The sequence below is a fragment of the Dipodomys merriami genome, unplaced genomic scaffold (genome assembly GCF_024711535.1).
Source record: "Dipodomys merriami isolate MVZ:Mamm:240054 unplaced genomic scaffold, mDipMer1.0.p SCAF_12, whole genome shotgun sequence".
NCBI lineage: Eukaryota > Metazoa > Chordata > Mammalia > Rodentia > Heteromyidae > Dipodomys > Dipodomys merriami.
The window spans coordinates 44,472,182-44,491,902 of record NW_027202493.1 but is presented as its reverse complement, the minus strand read 5'-3'; the positions used below and the strand labels follow the sequence as shown (position 1 = coordinate 44,491,902).

General features: G+C 47.8%; 2 long non-coding RNA genes across 2 annotated transcripts in view; one reads left to right on the top strand and one right to left on the bottom strand.

Moving 5' to 3' along the window:
• LOC138823430 (uncharacterized) overlaps positions 1-19,721 on the bottom strand; it is a 55,352-nt gene that overhangs the window by 5,077 nt on the left and 30,554 nt on the right. The window lies entirely within an intron of this gene.
• Positions 7,274-13,106, top strand: LOC138823426 (uncharacterized). The gene is made up of 3 exons (XR_011370798.1): positions 7,274-7,511; positions 9,833-9,923; positions 12,776-13,106. It is a non-coding gene; the product is annotated as an uncharacterized lncRNA (long non-coding RNA).

Genomic DNA, 19,721 nt, shown 5'->3' with positions numbered 1-19,721 from the left:
AACTGGGCTGGGAAGGTGGCTCAGTGGTAGAGTGCTTGCCTTGCATGCACGAGGCCCTGGGTTCGATTCCTCAGTACCACATAAATAGAAAAAGCCAGAAGTGGCACTGTGGCTCAAGTGGTAAAGTGCTAGCCTTGAGCAAAAGAAGCTTAGGGTCAGTGCCCAGGGTCTGAGTTCAGTCCCAGAACTGGCAAAAGAACAAAAGAAAAGGAAGAAAGAAAAAAGAAAGAAAGGTTGTCTCTGAGAGCTGAGAGTCAGGTGTAACTTGTCCTTTTTGTGATTTTTAAATATTTCACCAATTTTCTGGACAGACTGAGTTTACATTGTCACATAAAGACTAAACAACGTGAATTTCATTCATCTGCGAATGAAAAGGCAGCTGGCCCTCGGGCCTCCCTTCCCACTTTCGGGGCAGAAGAGGAGCTGTGCTCACGTAGCAGGAGGAGCTGTCAGACAGGACAGGGCTGTCAGTCTGGCTCCTCCGGGTTACTCAGCCTAGCCTGCCTGCCCTGAGCTCGGTGCGCCCAGGTCTGGGAGTCTTGAGCACACACACCTTCCCACCCCGCCTGCCACGAAGCCTCTGCTCACTGCCTTGCCTCTTCCATCCTTCAGAATCCAGTGCCAGCAGTCAGAGGGGAGTGCCCTCAAGAGGAGGCTCCGTCCAGAAGAGCTAGCCCCTCACTCACCCAGAGACCGTGTAATTTTCAAAACAGAAAAAGGCATCCATCAGCTGGGATGTCAGCAAGGCCTAGGCCTTATCTTGGCTTTTTAACTTGTTTGTTGGACAAAGCTAAGCTTCTGTGAGTCTGTTTCTTCATGTAAAAACAAAAAGAAAAAGGTAGGGCTGGGAAGGTGGCTCCGTGGTAGAGTTCTTGCCTGGCATGCATGAAGCCCTGGGTTCGATTCCTCAGTACCATATACACAGAAAAAGCCAGAAGTGGTGCTGTGGCTCCAATTATAGAGTGCTAGCCTTGAGCAAATGATGCTCAGGGACAGTGCCCAGGCCCTGAGTTCAGGGCTGGCAAAAAAGGAAGAAAGAAAGAAAGAGAGAAAGAAAGAGAGAAAGAAAGAGAGAAAGAAAGAGAGAAAGAGAACTAATACAAACCACAAGGCCTTGCAGGGATTAAAGAAGATCACTGTAGAATGTGCCGGTACATAAGGTGTAAAGATACTGGACTCCTGAGAGCTAGTACTATACGTTTCACTAGTAATGCCCTATTCTGTCTCAAATCTAAGAATATAACTGTATGACAGCCAAACCCAACAAAACAGTAAAAAGCTCATTGTTAAGCTTTTTAAAGATAGCTTAGTCTTAGAAATGAGCTTACTGTCCATTTCTAACTGGTGAATCCCTTATGAACAGAAGAAAACACAGTTGAAACTGCTTGCGTCCAAAGAATCCCTGAGGCTTCTGTGGGAGAGGGGGGTCTGAGCAGAGGAAGCAGCAGCTAAGGAGGCCCGCAGGGCTGCACAGCTGGCCTGCCTATCTTTTCCTGACTCTGAAGAGTCTCCTCCCTGAACGTTACTGAATCCAGCCAAAGCCCGTGTAGTTCTGCAGCGCCTGGAAGTATCTTCAGAGCGTGTGACTCCACAGCTGGAATTGAGTAAAGATCCAGAATCCTTAAGCTGAGGACAGGACCAGAGGGTCGCAGCCTCCAGACAACCATCACCCATCACGTTCCCTTCAGTGCCCGACACATTCACCCGCTTGTCGCTGCCACAGGAACTTCTCACCTCGTGACGCCAGTATGAGGCTTTCGCTTCCCAGAGCGCCCAGGGTGTCCCTGGGTTCTGTCTGACCAAGTAACCTAGTACATGTGAAAAATGCCTGGCCCAAGACAGCCGCCTCCACGCTTTTAATTCAAACACCCGGTCCTGCAGACAGCATTCACTCATTCACTAAATAATCACTCACTCAGCTCAGTTACCAAGTCACAGACCATGTTACATAAATCCCGTGACCCAGGAACTGCTAAGGTTCAGATGTGAGGATGATACAAGTTTGGCCTCGAGGCATCTTCAACCTGTAGGACATCTGTCATTTCTCCTGAAGATCATTGATCCCATAGGACTTGGTGACTTGGATAGGGTGTGTGTTGACTAAAAGCTTCTATGAACAGGCAAATCCTGTTGTTATTTTCTTTCTAACACTGTCATATATAGAAATAGAGGAATATTCAGATTTGCTCATTCTGGGGAGTGGTATGTCTCCAAACTTTGTGAGTCTAACTCAAGGCACTGAGCTACAGGGAGATCTCACCCGCTTGCAAGCTCACAAGAGCACTTCACACTGCAAACATCTAGTAATATTTGTCTTGTCTTCTCCTCTCAGGGACATTTTGTATTTCCTCTTTGTTGTTGTTGTTGTTTGTTTTTGTTTTTGTCTAGGCTAGAAATGCATTGTGGTTAAGATCTTTAGCATACTCAGATCTATACCTCAGCAGTCTCTGAGTCACAGAACTTATAGAAACTGGCCTCAGAATGAATAAATGAATAATTAAATAATGATTAAATGTCTGTATGCAAATGAGAAGTACAAAATGTCATGTCAAAACCAGCTTTACAATGTCGGTGTGGGGGGGGGGAGGGGGGTATAATTGGGTGGGGGGAGGGGGTAAAATTGGGTGGGGGGAGGGGGGAGGTGGGGAAGGGAAGTGAAGGGTAAACAAAGGAGGAGGCTGCAATGCTTGGTAAGAAATGTATGCATTATCCTGCCCATGTAATTGTAGCCCCTCTGTACAGTATGTTCTCAAATAAAATAAAATACAATTAAAAAAAAAATGTCTGTATGCATTGACTGAATTTTACTAACCGAACTATTCAGACAACTTTTGAGTTACTGTCTTAGCCCAGTGTGGTAATGAAATATCCTGGACTGTATGGTTCCAATAAAACTTATATCCTCAAAATTATGGAAATGGGAAACCCACAGAATGTCCCCTGATTCTACGGGTTCCATTTCTTTTTTTAAATTGTTATTATTAAGGAGTTGTACAAACGAGTTACAATCCCTAAGTCAGGTGAAGAGTATAATGTTTCTTGAACAATGTCACCCCTTGCCTCTCTTTCCCCCATTTCCCCCCTCATGTCCCTGCCCATCAGCTGTGTAAGCTCCATTCCTTGAGGTCTTTGTACGTGTTGGATATCAGGCCTTTGTCAGATGTAATGCCAGTGATGATGTCACCAAAAAGAGGCAGAGACCAAGAGACCATGTCAGTAAAGCCAAGCAAGAATTGAGATCTGCAGAGAGCTGGGTCCACACCGGGAAAGGGAGCAGGGAGGAGGAGGAAAACAGACTATTTACCAGATGGCGTTCACCCTGGAGAGACCCAGACCACTGTCCCCAGAACCAACCACTGTCCCCAGATCCGATGATGCCCATCCCGGTGAAGTCACCAAAGGACGGTGACCAGACCAAGGACCAGTGGCGCTGCTGGAAGGAGGTCTGCAGGAGGAGGCGGCCTTTGCCTGGACCTTAAGGACTGTGATTTTGTCATAACAAAGAATTTGAGGAAACATCAAGGTAGAGACCAAGAAAGTCTATTAGTAAAGCAAAGCAAGGGAAAGACAGCAAGACAGGACTCTACCCAGACGGGGTGGGCACAGTGGACAGCAGGTACAATGTGCACCCCAGCGTGATGGGTATTTACAGGGAAAAGTAGGTTGGGGTTTGGCTCAGATTCACCTTGGAGAAGGGCTTCCCTTTGTTCTAACCCTGGGTACATTTCATTGTTCTTACTGTTCCTTTTTTACATTTTTATAATCAAATGAGCCCAGAGACTTCAAGGTTGACACACTAAACTTGGAACACTGATGTCCAGATTTTCTTTTAAACAAAAAAAAATGTATTATGCCACATGCTCCCTTCAAAAAGAGTTGTCCATCTGTGTGTGTGAGAGAGACAGAGTATTTTACAAACACTTTTTGTGCCCAAAGGAGTCACTTTCCCAGAAATAGTATATATTTTAAAGACTTTCCCACTCAGTCCCAAGCATGCTCATCAGTTGGGCATGCAGGCTGATCAAGGAGAGAGCTATTCTTTTTTGTCCCCCTACTAAATGTTGCAACTGATAAGAGCATGTAAGACTTAAATCAAAGAGAGTGAGTATGTGACTTTAATCGAGCTAGCTATTAACACAGTACATAGCCACTCCGCACTTAGCGCTGTAACTCTACATGCTCAGGCTCAACCAAAGGCGGCATTTGTTCTGGTTTTATACAGCACACATCCATGTCATCACAGAGGATATGAAACAATTCATCTGATGCACACGATGTCTTGCAAACACCCCTTGTTCGCCAACATGAATAATACATTTGTCTTATTTCATTATTCACTCCGCCCCGAACTGCCAACAGAAACAAAGGTGGATTTTCAGTCAGTATCCGGCTGGACCATGTGGTCAAGGTTAGGTTAGACTCAGGGCTGGACTTTACAACATGAATGACAGAGTCAGGATACCCAAAGGTGGACTGTTCTAGATAGCACCTTTCTAATTTGCTTCTCTCTGAAAAAAGGAGTCCTATGATGGGCTATGAGCTCCCATGGTCGGCAGCTACCTGATTCACAAATCGATTCTACACAGGTGTTAGGGAGCGGCGGTGCTTCCGCGAGCAACCCTTAGGGATGGAAAGATCGTCCGGGTGTGCTCAGTGGGGCCTCAGTGGGCAGCAGGCCTGCGGCGTCTGAGTGAGCAATTCCCAACGCAGGGGCTCGGAGAACGCAAGATGGCTGCGCCATCGCTCCGGAAGCGCCTGGCTCTACTGCATTTCCCCATCCTGTTCTGCACCACATCTTGCTCAGTGGCCACCTGCCGGCCCTGGCTCAGGTCCTCAGAACACCCCTAGTGGATGAAGAGAGCAACAGGGTTTCACGTATATGAAACCCACGCCTAAAGCTCTTGCCTGTGACTTTTCCAGATGGTAAGATCTAAGTTCTTTGGAAATCAGGGGTGCAAGATTAGCATCGGGAAGGCACATGGTGAGGATGATGCGGCCCCCCCAGTCACCCCAGTTTTGCAGGCTCTATCTTACTCTCCCCCCACCAGTTGTTTCCCTATGTGGATTGGGCCTTTGTGGTGGAAAAGTGAAGCAGCACGTGAAAATAATCGAGTCAAATCCGTCTTCCATGTGCCTGTGGTCTCTGGGGACAAAAGTCTCCGTGGTGGCGCAGAGTGTGCAGACTGAGACACGGTCACACAGCGGGCGGGAGGGCCGCAGGCACAGCCCATCCACCGCGGCCACTTATGACATCACCCTGGGCCATCGGTGACCTCATAGCTCGAATGTCAAAGTCTGAGGCTCAAGGTAGGAGCTTTCTGTCATCCTGAGAACTCCCATGCTTCTAACTTAAGTCAGCTCTTGGTTTTTGTCAAGTTCCCTGCGTCTGTCCAGGAACAGAAATGCTGAGTGCTAAAAAAAGAAAAAAAAAAAAATCATGCTTCATCGGGCCCCGCTGAGCTAGAAGTTGGTTTACTGCTCTGCTTGCACATTCTGCTCAGGACATTTTCCCTAGGAACTAGGCCACAGTTAGCTGACATAAGGAGAGGCACGTTCTAAAAATCCTCAAGAAAATGCTGCCCAACTGAATCCTTCCTGTCTGTAAAAGGTTGTGTGTTGGGTGCTTTTTTTTTTTCTTGTTTGTTTATTTTGGGTTTTTTTTTTCCAGTCCTGGGGCTTGAACTCGGCTGAATGCTGTCCCTGAGCCTGTTTATGCTCAAGGCTAGCACTCTACCACTTGAGCCACAGCTCCACTTCCTGTCTTTTCTGGGTGGTTTATTGGAGATAAGAGTCTCACAGACTTTCCTGCCTCAGCTGGCTTCAAATGGCAATCTTCAGATCTCAGCCTCCTGAATGGCTGGGAGCAGAAGCATGAGCTACCTGTACCCAACTAAAAGCTCTTTTTGTCTGCTTTGCTCCCTCTGTACCAATATCAACCTGACCTTCTCCACAAGCTCCATAGACTCTCCAGTTCAAAGTCCGGAGCCAGTGTCTTCGCAGAAGAGAGCCTGTTATGCATGCTTAGCAAATCATCTCTACCCTGAAGCAGCCCAGATCATCTACTGCTGCTCTCGTTCTCTCTCCCGGCTTCCCTGTCTCACCAATGTAGAACCCTCACTCGCTCTCCCTTCCCTGTCCTTAAATCCACGGGGAACGAGATCTGCTTTACCTGCTGGAACACAGGAGAGCAAGACAAGAACCACAAGGACCAACAGTAGGCTCCTCATGGCCAAGGCGATCCACACAGAGGCAGCTGGCGTGCGAGGGAGGGTCCCACTCTATGTAGCTTTCGAGAGAGGGGGAGACTCGTGGCTAATGAACCTTTGAGAACAAGAACAACTGCTTGCTCCACTGAGCAGTCCCATAAACAAAAGGTCCAACTTTGAAGATGACATTTAATCACAAAAGTCTGCTTGCCAACAGCATGCTAGAAACTGAGTCCCCGCTCTGTAAGCAGACTCGACGGAAGGCCACACCCAGGAGCTCGGTCGCTCTTTGCACTGAGCATGCCAGTCATGTGCACAAGCACAGGGCCTGCTTCATATCTTACACACACGGAACTCATTGCTACACATACACAAGCGTTCACCTTCACCATGAAGAAGTACAATTCTCAGATGGAATAAAAGACTTTCCAAGTTTGCACAAATTATCACGGGAAACCACCCAGCATCCACAAGGCTTTCCTAAGTCCTGGATGGACAAGAATTAAAGCAGGGCCTAACTTGATCCTAGTGTGGCTCTTCTTTTTTCTTGAGGAAAATGGAAGCTCCACAAATGGCATGGACGAATTCCCACACACCACCACCACGAGCCAGGATGGCCTGTGCCCCATGCTGGGCACGTCCTGGGCAATGTGAAGTACACACAGAAGGTAGACCACATCCTTGCTTTGAGAGGCTCGAGATCAACAGGGCTGGACAGCGTCTGAGTGTTTTAAGTTTCACAGCAACTCTCTATCTGCTGTTGTACAAAGAACACAGAACCCATAATGAGAAAATCTGACTTCTAGTGTGCACTCTGCAGGCACTAACTAGCTTGTGGAGCTTTTAAAAGACTCAGATCCCACTTACCTGAACACGAGGGTCTTCACTGGGAAAGCAGCTTGCTTCATCTGTCCTAACCTGTCACAAGGCTTATTGTGAACTCAGAGAAGGAAGGCTAGATGAAATTCCCTGTATGAAGTACACATTGAAAGTTTCTATCACAGAAGACTTTAAAACTAGAGATAGATAGAAGATAGGAGATGAAAGAGAGAAAGAGAGAGACAGGTAGAACTTGTTCTTGTTTTTCAATGTCAAGAAGATGTTTTTATTTAGTCGGTATATCTTTGAAGGACTCATAAAATATGATAGAACAGGAACTAGAAGAAAATCAGTAAGCAAAGGAAGGCTGTGAGTTTGGTGGAGCCCAGATGCAGGATCAAGAGCAACACGTGTTCTATTGTGGTTAACACCTAGCCATCTCTCTACTACTGGCACTCAATCAAGTCCACCAGCTCTTTCACGAAGGTAAGTCACCGGCTCTCCCAGATGTTTAGATATTTGCCATTCATCCTCCACTCACTGGTCGACACAGCCCTTATAAACACTGAAATTGCAAAATGAGATCTTGCATTTTCCTTATATAAAACCTTCAGTGGTGTCACAGTCACACTCATTAACTTGTTAATACAGTCTGGTAATTAAGGTTTAGAGCCCTCCCATGGTGCCCTTTGGAGTTAGAGACAGCACAGTGGGCAGACTGGCCTGGGCCCTGGTCTCTTCTAACCCAGTTCCTCTGGTTCTTCCTCTGTCTTTATTGAAAACTAGTGACCAGTTCTGCCCTCCAGCATGCTTCCCTCAAACTTCCACACGCTCTTCCTTTGCCCTGAAAATCTGCCTCTCTCCCCTCCATCTTCCAATATATGTATATGTATATATATATATATATATATATATATATATATTTTTTTTTTTTTTTTTGTCGGTCGTGGGGCTTGAACTCTGGGCCTGGGCGCTGTCCCCCAGCTCTTCAGCTCAAGATGAGTGCTCTACCGCTTGAGCCACAGCGCCACTTCCAGTTTTCTAGTGGTTTATTGGAGATAAGAGTCTCAGAGCGCTAGCCTTGAGCTGAAGAGCTGAGGGACAGTGCTCAGGCACAGAGTTCAGGCCCCACGACCGTACCCCCCCCCAAAAAAAAAGAGTCTCACAGACTTTCCTGCCCGGGCTGGCTTTGAACCGCAATCCTCAGATCTCAGCCTCCTGAGTGGCTAGGATTACAGGCATGAGCCACCAGCGCCCGGCTCCCTTTTTATATCACTTCTAACATGACAGGCTTACAAGTGTGTGTCCCCATGCTGAGCTCAATTAAGTTTTGTTTTAATATTTAAAAATCATGCATTCTAATATTTTATGGATTTTTACCTATTGACATTTTCCTCGTTACTGCAACTTTTGCCCCATCTTTGATCAGACCTCTATAGATTGGCCCATAATTGTCTTTGATACGGTTTCCTTGTCCTCTCTTAAAATAAGATACATTTTGTATGCTTCCTGCTTTGAATCTGAATCAAAAATTTCCCCCCAAATCCCTCCTTTCTCTCCCTACAAATGGCAATTTTAGACCATAACCTGTGCAATGAGATACTCATGGTTGCTGGGTTGATGGGGAGCTCAGAGAATTCCGCACGTTTGAGCTGGAAATACCACGAGAAGCAAACTCACCACAAGAACCTCTTAGGGAAGTGAGCAAAAAGGCTCCCTTTTCAGTTACTGAATTTGCAAGTTGGTACCTCATATTCTCCACAACCAATGGACTCATTATTTGGAAATTCCCCATCATTCTTTCTGTTTCATTCGCCTACATGCTGTTGGCATGAAAATATTGGCATAGTTGCTTCTTTTTTTTCTTTTTCTTTTTCTTTTTTCTTTTTTTTTTTTTTTTTGGTCAGTCCTGGGGCTTGAACTCTGGGTCTGGGTACTGTCCCTGAGCTTCTTTTGCTCAAGGCTAGTGCACTACCACTTGAGCCATAGCGCCACTTGTGGCTTTTTTGAGTAGTTTATTGGAGATAAGAGTCTTACAGAGTTTCCTGCCTGGGCTGGCTTCAAACCACCATCCTCAGGTCTCAGCCTCCGGGTTGCTGGGATTAGAGGTGAGACCCACCGGCACCTGGCTTGCTCTTTGATTTTTACCTACTCGTATGTGGGTGTCGACGGCCACCAAGTGACAACTGGAACTTTTTCTTCATATTCTCTCTCCAACCTTTCCCATACAAGTAATATCTAGTTGTTAAATCAGTTTTTGGGGTGGGGGTGTAGTAGACTATGAGTGTTCTTACGATGAAAGGAATGGCAAGTATGTAAGGTGATGGATATGCTAGATAGCTCAACTTAGTCATGTCTCAGTATATGCATGCTTCAGCAGCATGTACAAAATATATGTATATATTATGCTTAATCAAAAAAAATCCAGGTAGAGGTCCATACCTGTAATCTCAGCACTCAAAAGGGTGATGAGGAGGGGCATGAATTTGAGAAGAGTCTGGGATAAATAGTAAGACTCCGTCTCAAAAATAAATAAGTGGAAATTTTTTTTAATTAAAAAATTGGGCTGGGAAGTTGGCTCAGTGGTAGAGCCCTTGCCTTGCATGCCTGAGGCCCTGGGTTCAATTACTCAGCATCACATAAGCAAAAAGAAAAAAGCCGGAAGTGGCGCTGTGGCTCAAGTGGTAGAGCGCTAGCCTTGAGCTGAAGAGCTGGGGGACAGCGCCTAGGCCCAGAGTTCAGGCCCCACGACCGGACCCCCAAAAAAAAATTTAAAAATTTGGTTTAGCCTCTGATCTAAATTCCAGGAGTCCCAGGCCCGGACCCTGATCTCTACATGCCAAATGAAGGGGCATGGTAAAGGGCGGAGAGAGGAGATTCGTGACAGGGCAGCCACGGGTAAGCACCTGCATGTCTACACCTGTGTGTCGGCCAGTCTACATCTTCAAGGGTGCAGGAATCGGCCTCGGGACAATAGGGAAGACTGGTGACAGAAAGTGAGGAAAGTCCCAAAGAGTCTCAAGCTTCAGGCATGACTCGGTTGCCCTCATCTTGCTCTGTCTCTGAAAGCAGAGTAGGTGGGTGGGTGGGCACTCTTGGAGATGATAAGAAGCCGGGCCTGTCTGGCAGCCAGGCGTTTACAGGTGAGACCCATTCCTTCCGGAGCCCAGGACGCTTGTAAGGAGCCCACAGGAGGGAATGTCTCAGCTCAAAGGACACGGATGCCAACTGAGGGGGGGAGGGAAGGGAAGGACTTGGTGCCCAGCTTCTGTCCTGAGTTTACTTAATTCACAGGCCCAGGAAAGCATCTTTTAGGTGGTTTCTTACAGAACTGACAGTTGACTATCAGTAAACGTAAAGGAAATCTAAAATGGAGGATACTGCCACAAGGTTTTTGGGGAAAAGCATTACCTTGTTCCCTACATCCATCCTGAACAGAACTGTTCCATGGATCTGTCCAAAGTCAAGATGTGACTTTCCCCTTACTTGGAGCACTTTCTCTCTCTGTCTCTCTGTCTCTCTGTCTCTCTCTGTCTGTCTGTCTGTCTGTCTCCTCTCTCTCTCTCTCTCTCTCTCTCTCTCTCTCTCTCCCTCTCCCTCTCTCTCTCTCTCTCTCTCTCTCTCTCTCTCTCTCTCTCTCTCTCTCTCTCTCTCTCTCTCTCTCTCTCTCTCTCTCTCTCTCCACTGTAATAATACATTTTAAACATACCATCAGGGCTGGGAATGTGGCTTAGTGGTAGAGTGCTTGCCTAGCATGCATGAAGCCCTGGATTCCGTTCCTCAGTACCACATACACAGAAAAGGTCAAAAGTGGCACTGTGGCTCAAATGGTAGAGTGCTAGCCTTGAGCAGAAGCAGCCCAGGGACAGCGCCCAGGCCCTGAGTTCAAGCCCCAAATGTTCTTGGGCTCATCTCTTCCTGGATAATGTCTGCTTGTCTACATACCCCTGCTTCCATGCCCACTGTTGTGTTTCTCTCTTTGTGTTTCTCTCTCATGTCCACAGTGATCCCAGCCCTTGACGTTTGCTTGCGTTAGATCTGTGTCTCGTTTATTACCGCTATGAATCTTAGACTGAGAAGAGCATCTGTTCAGAGAGAGGACAAATGTTGGTTACAGGTCAGATCCATGGCCTGCACTGTAGAACTTCCTCCCTCCAATCCCCCTCCTCATTCCCAGAGCTCACAGGAGCAGGAGTGACACGAGGTGGCTAAAACTGGGTTCGAAACTAGAAGAGGAGAACGATAATTAAATGGCCAAACAATCCTGTTCTTGTAGGCAATCTGGCAGAAGTTAAGAAGAACTATCTAAGTGCCTCAGGCACTTAGAACCATTACATCTTGAAAGCAAGCACTGAAGTCTTTCTTCTCAGGGAACGGCCAGGAACCCCAGGCGATTATTCTTTACAGAATGTCCTCAAGCTTCAAGTACCATCAGATCTTATCTAAGGCAATAAAAACCCTGACCTGGTCACTAAGTGCCTCTCAGGGGTGTGTGTTTTGATCACTTGAGACAGCGGATCTTACTTTGAGCCTGCTCCAGCACAGACAGTGATTTTTCTATTGTTCTTGTGTTTCAGTAGCTGTCTTCTGTAAGAAAGCTCAATACTTGCCACTTGCGTTGGGGTCAAAGTCATCTCTCCTTGACTGTAGCACCTCAAAGACACTGAAGCTGTAGCTTTACCCCTCACTCTAAGCCATACCTCCAAAATACACTCAACAAACAGGAGTGGAGGATTCTGTGTAAGGTCTCGGAAAGGCCAGGATTTCAACCCAGCTTTGCCACAGCCAGAGCAGGCCACTGATTCCTGCAGTTCAACCGCCCCCCACCCCTCCAGTGGAGGGGGGGGCAGGGCAGGAAGGTGTTTTCATTCTAACTTCTCTGAACTCTCCCACCCCCTCTGCAGCCCCAGGGCCAGCCCGAGCTCATCCACAGGTGACCTCACCTCCTTGTTCAAATTCCAGTCTTTACCACTTCACCACTTCATTATAGCTATCTTTCACTTCCTGTTTTAACTTGGTTCCCCAGTGTATCTGTGGCTATCTGAAGTTGAGTTTCTTCCTTGATTTCTATTAAGTAATTCACTATTGGAATATAGCAATGCTGCCAGGCTGTGCAGGCTGATGTGGTATGCTGCAACTTTGCTGAACTCCTTTGCTAGTTCTAAACGTCCTGGAATGGAGTCTGTGAGGTTTGCTCTATATAAGATCGTGTCTTAGCAACAATGACTATATGATTCTTCTCCAATTTGAGTGCTCTGTGTTTTTTTGCCGGCCTGGTTCCTCTGGCTAAGATTCCCAGAACTACAGTGAATAAAAGAAGTAAAAGTGCGTGCTTGTCTTGCTCTACATCTTAGAAAACTTTTGGGCTTTTCCCTGTTTCATATAACGCTAGGTGTTGGTTTATGTGACCTTTGTTTCATTGAGGCATGTACTTTCCTTCCTTCTTTCTTTCTTTCTTTTTTTTTTTTTTTTTTTTTTTTGTCAGTCATGGGGCTTGAACTCTGGGCCTGGGCACTGTCCCTCAGCTCTTCCACTCAAGGCTAGTGCTCTACCACTTGAGCCACAGCGCCACTTCCACTTTTCTGGTGCTTAATTGGAGATAAAAGTCTCATGAACTTTCCTGCCTAGGCTGGCTTTGAACCTCGATCTTCAGGTCTCAGCTTCCTGAGTAGCTAGGATGACAGGCATGAGCCACAAGCACTCGGCTGAGGTATGTTCTTTCTAAGCCTAATTTGTTTCGCATTTTTTAGTATGACTACATTCTGCTGAGTTTGCTTTCTGCATCAACTAAGACAGCCATGTATGTGGTTTCTGTGGACCCTTGCATGTGTGTGGACACCGAACAAGAAGCTGGTGGAGACGGCTTGGGGAAGGGGGGAGGAGGGAGAATGTCGGAAGAAGTGAGTCTGATCGAGCTACACAGAATGTATAAGAGAACACGGCAAAATGAAATCCCCTGGTACACCTAACTACTCTGGTAAGATATGTAAGGGGAGAGGAGGTGTGAGGTTTGGGTTTTCCATTTTCCCAGTGCATGCTGGAACAGCTGACGGTGACTGAGCAATCGCGTTCCTAACAGAGCCGGCGCGTGCAGAGGCCTGCACGGCTCCCGAGCACCTCCTCCTCTGCGCGGCCCGTCACCTCCCATCCTGGAAGGCCGAGGGGACCTTGGGGAGCCTCTGGCCATGGTCTCGGTGGCCAGCGGTCAGGTGCAGACCCGAGCCCCGTGCAACCACCGTGCAGGTCTCCTGAGAACCTTCCAGGGTAGAGTCCTCCCTCTAGAGGACTCTTTCTGGGGAGAACATGAGGTTCATGTCTTCAGGGCATGTGGCTCCAATGGAGCGTAACCAATAAAACGATGCTGTGTCGGCTCACTACAGACACACATTCCAACATTCGTGGGTCGCATCCCAGCCTGCCTCAAGGGACAGAATAAAACCCAAGGTAAGATCTTCCCGTGATCAGTCATCCATGGCTGCCCACCCATGGCCCGTCCCAAGAGCTGTGTCTCTCCCAGCCCCACCCCTGGTCCAGGGCATCCAACATTGCACCCACCTGACTTTCCAGGCAAGGGAGTAGGCAGTGTTCCAACCTGTCCACCCACGATGGGCCCTTTCCTCCAGCACTTCGGACTATCCATTTGGAAAATCAAGCCTGTTTGGGGATCTTTCCATTGCCTCTGCCTCTAGGTAGGGGAACGCTAAAAGACAAAGGTTCCCTCTCCACCGCCTATCCACCGGCAGTCAGACCCCGCCGGCGCATCGAAACTTGGCTTCATAAAACCCTGCAAACAGGCCATGTCTGCGTCCGAGCTACTCAGGAGGCTGAGGTAGAAGGAAGGAAAAGCCAAGAGACTCTTCAATTAATCACAGAAAAAGCTGCAAGTGGCACTGTGGCTCAAGTGGTAGAGCTCTAGCCTTGAGCAAACCAGCTCAGGGACAGTTCCCGGACCCCGAGTTCAAGCCCCAGAACCAGCCAAAAAAAAAAAAAAAAAAATCCTGCAAACAGTCCTTGCCTACATCCTATGAACTTTTTTTTTTTTTGCCAGTCCTGAGGCTTGAACTCAGGGCCTGCGTGCTGTCCCTGAGCTTCTTTTATTCAAGGCTAGCATTCTACCACTTGAGCCACAGCACAACTTCTGGCTTTTTTTTTTTTTTTTTGTCAGTTGTGGGGCTTGAACTCTGGGCCTGGGTGCTGTCCCTCAGCTCTTTAGCTCAAGGCCAGCGCCCTACCACTTGAACCACAGCATCACTTCTGGCTTTTTCTGTTTATGTGGTGCTGAGGAATGGAACCCAGGGCTTCATTCATGCAAGGCAAGCACTCTACCACTGAGCCACCTTCCCAGCCCCCACCTCTGGCTTTTTCTGTGTATGTGGTACTGAGGAATCGAACCCAGGGCTTCAGGCATGCTGGGCAGGCACGCTACCACTGACCCACCTTCCCAGCCCATAAGAAGTCTTGAATTAAGCTTGTGTTCTTCAGCACAGCTTCTCCGGGCTCCTAGACTCTCCATGGGCCTCTGGAAGAACTTCCCCTGCACTTGGTGGAGGACACGGGCCTCACACAGGGTCCTGGGCTCCTGTTCCCAGTGAAAGGGAAGCCTCTTGCCCTCAGCGAAGTCCCTGCACCTCCTGGCACCCGTGGGAAGGAATGGCACGAGGACTGTCTAACCCTGCAGAGGTGTGATCGCCCCAGTCTGTCCTGGAAGAGGCCGATGCCCCGCCCCACCCAGCTGAGCCCAGCTCTATAAAGGGAGTCTTCCACACACCCACTCTGGAGAGTCTAAGTTGGTGCTCTCCACAGCCATGGGCCCGTGCGTTTGGGGTTCGATCTTCTTCCTGGTGATCTCATTGCCTTCGGGTAAGACGGCTGTGCGGCTACCTCGAAAGGGAGGGGGTCTCTTAAGGGCTGACCTCCTCACAGATTCCAGTAAGCCTAGCAAGGGGGGCTGCCAACATGAGATGACCCAGCAGGCTGCGGGTGGCATGTCGGAGACTGATCTCCAGGCTCTACCCTGCTCATCTTCCACATCTGCGTTCAGCCATGCAGACTGCTGTTTCTCTTACCTTCTTCCAGATAGCCTTAGACTCAGCTCCGCTGCCGAGAGGGGAAGGGAAGTGAGTGCTGGGTCCAGCAGACCCCGTGCCCCCGCACGAGGGGAGCACCAGCTGCCTGCGCCCTGACTGCTCTTTGCCATGCTTTTCTCTTTTCAGGGAATTGTTTCTACGACAATGATGGCATTAAAATTCGAACTTGCACAGCCCTGGATGGTTTATGTTTCTTCGGGTGTAATTCAGGATGGACATGGGTCGCATTCTGCCACAACATGATGTCTTGCTGTATAAAACAGACAAAATTTATTCCTCCCCAAGCCAACAGAAAATGACCGTCACCTTCCGAAGCCACTGAAAGCATCCGAGGGCTGACTGCACACGGGCAGATGAGTGAGCTCTCATGTACTAAAGAAACCCATGCTGTGGGAGATTAAAAAAAGAGGTTTTGTGGAAATGAATACCAGGAAGCTGAAATAACTGTTGTCTTCGTGTGTGTGTGTGTGTGTGTATGTGTGTGTGTGTGTGTGTGTGTGTGTGTGTGTATGTGGCGGGGCGGGGGTGGGGTGGGAGGAAGCGTGGACTGATGAAGAGGAAGGGAGCAATACAGTCATACTCAATGTACATACGTTTTTTGTTTTTGTTTTTTTGGGGTATGGTCGTGGGGCCTGAACTCTGGGCCTGGGCGCTGTCCCTCAGCTCTTCAGCTCAAGGCTAGCGCTCTACCACTTGAGCCACAGCGCCACTTCTGGCTTTTATTCTTTTTGCTTATGTGGTGCTGAGGAATCGAACCCAGGGCCTCAGGCATGCAAGGCAAGCACTCTACCGCTGAGCCACCAATGTACATACGTGAAAACAAAATGAGGAAATGTGAGGGGATGGGTGGGTGGGGTTGGGAGAGACGGGGAGGGAAGAATGACAGAAGGAATGGCAAGATCAAGGCGCATTATGTGCATAAATTGACATGTTGAATAGGAATGCTTTCATATAACTATTTCAGGATAAGTTTTAAAACACAAATAAAAATAAAACATAATTAGGAGAAGGATATGTGACAGACATAATGGTATACCCTGCTAACCTCAGGACTTAGGAGCAGAGGCAGGAGGATTGTAAGTTCAAGGCCAGTTTGAGCTATACTGTGAGACTCTGTCATATAAACAAATAAGGGAATAAACTCCAAATTTATGCAAAAGTGTAAGAACTCCTTCATGAGCCATGGGTAGCAGAATAGAGGCCAGATTCCATCCAATTCACTGGAAAGGAAAATTCCAGAAGTCTTTTTTTTTTTTTTTTGGTTGGTCTGGGCCTGGGCGCTGTCCCTCAGCTCTTCAGCTCAAGGCAGGTGCTCTACCACTTGAGCTACAGTGCCACTTACAGTTTTCTGGTAGTTTATTGGAGATAAGAATTTCATGGATGGGGCTGGGAAGGTGGCTCAGTGGCAGAGCACTTGCCTTGCATGCCTGAGGCCCTGGGTTCGAGTCCTCAGCACCACATAAAGAAAAAAGCCAGAAGTGGCACTGTGGCTCAAGTGGTAGAGCATTAGCCTTGAGCTGAAGAGCTGAGGGACAGTGCCCAGGCCCAGAGTTCAGGCCCCACGACCAGACCCAAAAAAAAAGAGTTTCATGGACTTTCCTGCCTGGGCTGGCTTTGAACCGTGATCCTCAGATCTGAGCCTCCTGAGTAGCTAGGATGACAGGCGTGAGCCACCAGCCCCCAGCTCCAAAAGTCTTTTTTAGAGGAGACATTGTGGTGAAATGCGTTGCTGTTCCATTGTCTGCCTTCTCATCTCAAATCACCAACCTGTTCCAATTCAGACTCAATTCACAAATGATACAGGTCTACGGGCCCCAAAGTATGACTTACTTTGACCATTAAGACAACAGTTTACCACGGGCTGGGAATGGTTTGAAATAGTCTACATTTAACAAATGACTTAATCCTCACAACAAAACCTATGACTCTCCATTCGTCCACGTGTTTTCCAACGGTCACATAAGGAGTAACAGTGACTTAGGGATGACTTTAGACCCAGACAGTCTTGATCCAGCTGCGTTGCTTTTGAGGTGCATCACTTCTCAGTTGGTAAGGACTAGATGAACTAATGAGGAGGCTGAGATCTGAGAATCGAGGTTCGAAGCTAGCCCTAGCAGACAAATCTCAGATGTTTACCTCCAATTAAACAGCAACACAACAGAAGCAGAGGTGTGACAGTCTTTAGAGAAAAAAACCACGCCAGTGTAAGAGGCCATGAGTTCAAACTCCAGTAATGGCATGTACGCGAGCATGCCACACACACATACACACACACACACACACACACACAGATAAAAATCAAGCTGCTGTGAGTATTCTTGTTCCTGTATTTCCCTTTTCAATATATGCTTTGGCTTCTGAAGAAATACTAAGTTCCTGATTGATTGGTTCTACCACTTAACCCCTGGCAGCAGCGAGTGAGAGTTATGGCTGCCTTGTTAGTATCTTCTCAGACGCCCCCACTGTGGGGTGTCGGGCTTCCTCCCTCCTCCACCATGCGGGGACAGCCCCTGGCTCATGCCACTCTCCTGACAAGCACAAGGCTGAGCAGTCTTCCACTCACTTTGATCTTTCATGTATTTTGCCCATTTTTATGTGGTTTTGTGTCTCTCGATCCTTGGCTTTTTATCATTGATTCCCACTATCTCCCAGTCTCCAGCTACACTTGCAGCAATGAAGTGACCTTCATCTGCTTGACTTTTTATCATGCTCCCACCACCCTAGCTCTAGCCACGCCATCATCGCAAAGAAAATGGTGGGGGAGATGATGGCTTGGGTCCCGACTCCCATGCCGCCCCCTTTCTCAAATCTCTAACACACATGGGGTCAATGCACAAGATGGAGAAGAAGCTGGGAGAAAAATGGCTGCCACAAAACATTTTTAAATTATATGCTGCTCGAGTTCGAACTCCGGGACTTGTACTTGCTGGGCAGGTGCTCTGCCACTTGAACTATGCTCCCAGCCCCCATCTTTTTCTTTTTCTTTTTGTCAGTCGTGGGGCTTGAACTCTGGGCCTGGGTGCTGTCCCCGTGCTCTTCAGCTCAAGGCGAGCACTCTACCACTTGAGCCACAGTGCCACAGTGGTTTAATGGAGATAAGAGTCTCACGGATGTTCCTGCCTGGGCTGGCTTTGGACCGCAATCCTCAGCTCTCAGCCTCCTGAGTAGCTGGGATGACAGGTGTGAGCCACCAGCGCCCGGCTCCCATCTTTTCTTTAAAGGTGCAAATAGCTAAGCTGTTGCCTTGTGCCAAGCCAGGGAAAAAAGTACTCTTCAGCCACATGATCTCTCTTGAGTAAACAAAGGGATGAATGAATAATCAGGTCCTGTCATAAAGACCCCGTTGAAGTGATTATGAGGCTGATAGAACCCAACCCACATCGAGGCAAGCACAAGTGAGTTGCATCTGCCAACATGTCCTATGTGCCCAGCACCAAAGGCCAAGTATGCCGTATTAGGAGTCCTTTGTGCAGTGCACCGTCTGCCACCAGGGGGCAGTCAGACGCACTGCTTTGCTTGCTTTGCTCCACAGCCTCATTATAATGGGTTAGGGACCATGGCCAACAACAGCTGGTGGAATCTTTCTTTCTTAAACTCCTGCTTGACCAGCATTGCTTTTTTCTTCCATGTCTTCATGGCCAGCACAGTGCTGGGCATGAGGTCAGCATTCTCCATAGCGAAGATTTTCAATAAAGTTGTGGAGACCTGTTGCATAGCAATGCATGTACACACCACAAACTACACACTCAGAAGGGGTAGGATGGTAATTTCATGCTGTATTCTGTGCTACGATTGAAAGGAAAATAAGCATGCCAGACATTTCTTTACCCAATCCCACTTCCAGACAACACCGCAGTCCTCTATGTCCCTTCTGTAATCATTTCTATCAACAACAGTGAAAAAGCCAAAATTAAAAAAAAAAAAAACAAAGCAGACTTCCAAGAGCCAGGCCTGGCTGTGCTACACCTTCTCTAAACGAGTGTCCCCCCTGCAGGAGGTGGGGAACGCGCAGCAAGCACGAGGTGCTGAGTTCAGACCCCAGCTCCACCAGAAATTAAAGAAATACATAAATAGAAATGAACCACATGAGCCGGGAGCTGGTAGCTCATGCCCGTAATCTAGTACTGAGGAGCTGAGATCTAAAGATCATGATTCGAAGCCAGCCTGGGCAGAAAAGTCCATGAGACTCTATCTCCAATAAACCACCAGAAAAAGCCAGAAGTGGAGCTGTGGAAAACATTAGCCTTGAGCAAAAGACCGACCCTCAGGGACAGTGCCCAGGTCCTGAGTTCAAGCCCAGAACTGGTTAAAACACACACACACACACACACACACACACACACACACACACACACACCAAAAAAAGCACAACAACAACAACAACAAAAGAAATAAACCACAGAAAACCATCCATTCTGCATGAAAACAGTCAACCCATGGAAATAATTAGAAAACATAATAAAAACCAATATTTAAGAAGGCAGAATCAAGTTTTCAATTTAAAAGATTTAATAAAACGTTTGTGTGACTTCTCTGGATGTGACTTTTCACCTCTCCAGTAACAGAGGCCCAATGAATGCTGGGGAATCCCCGCAGCCACTCACACAGC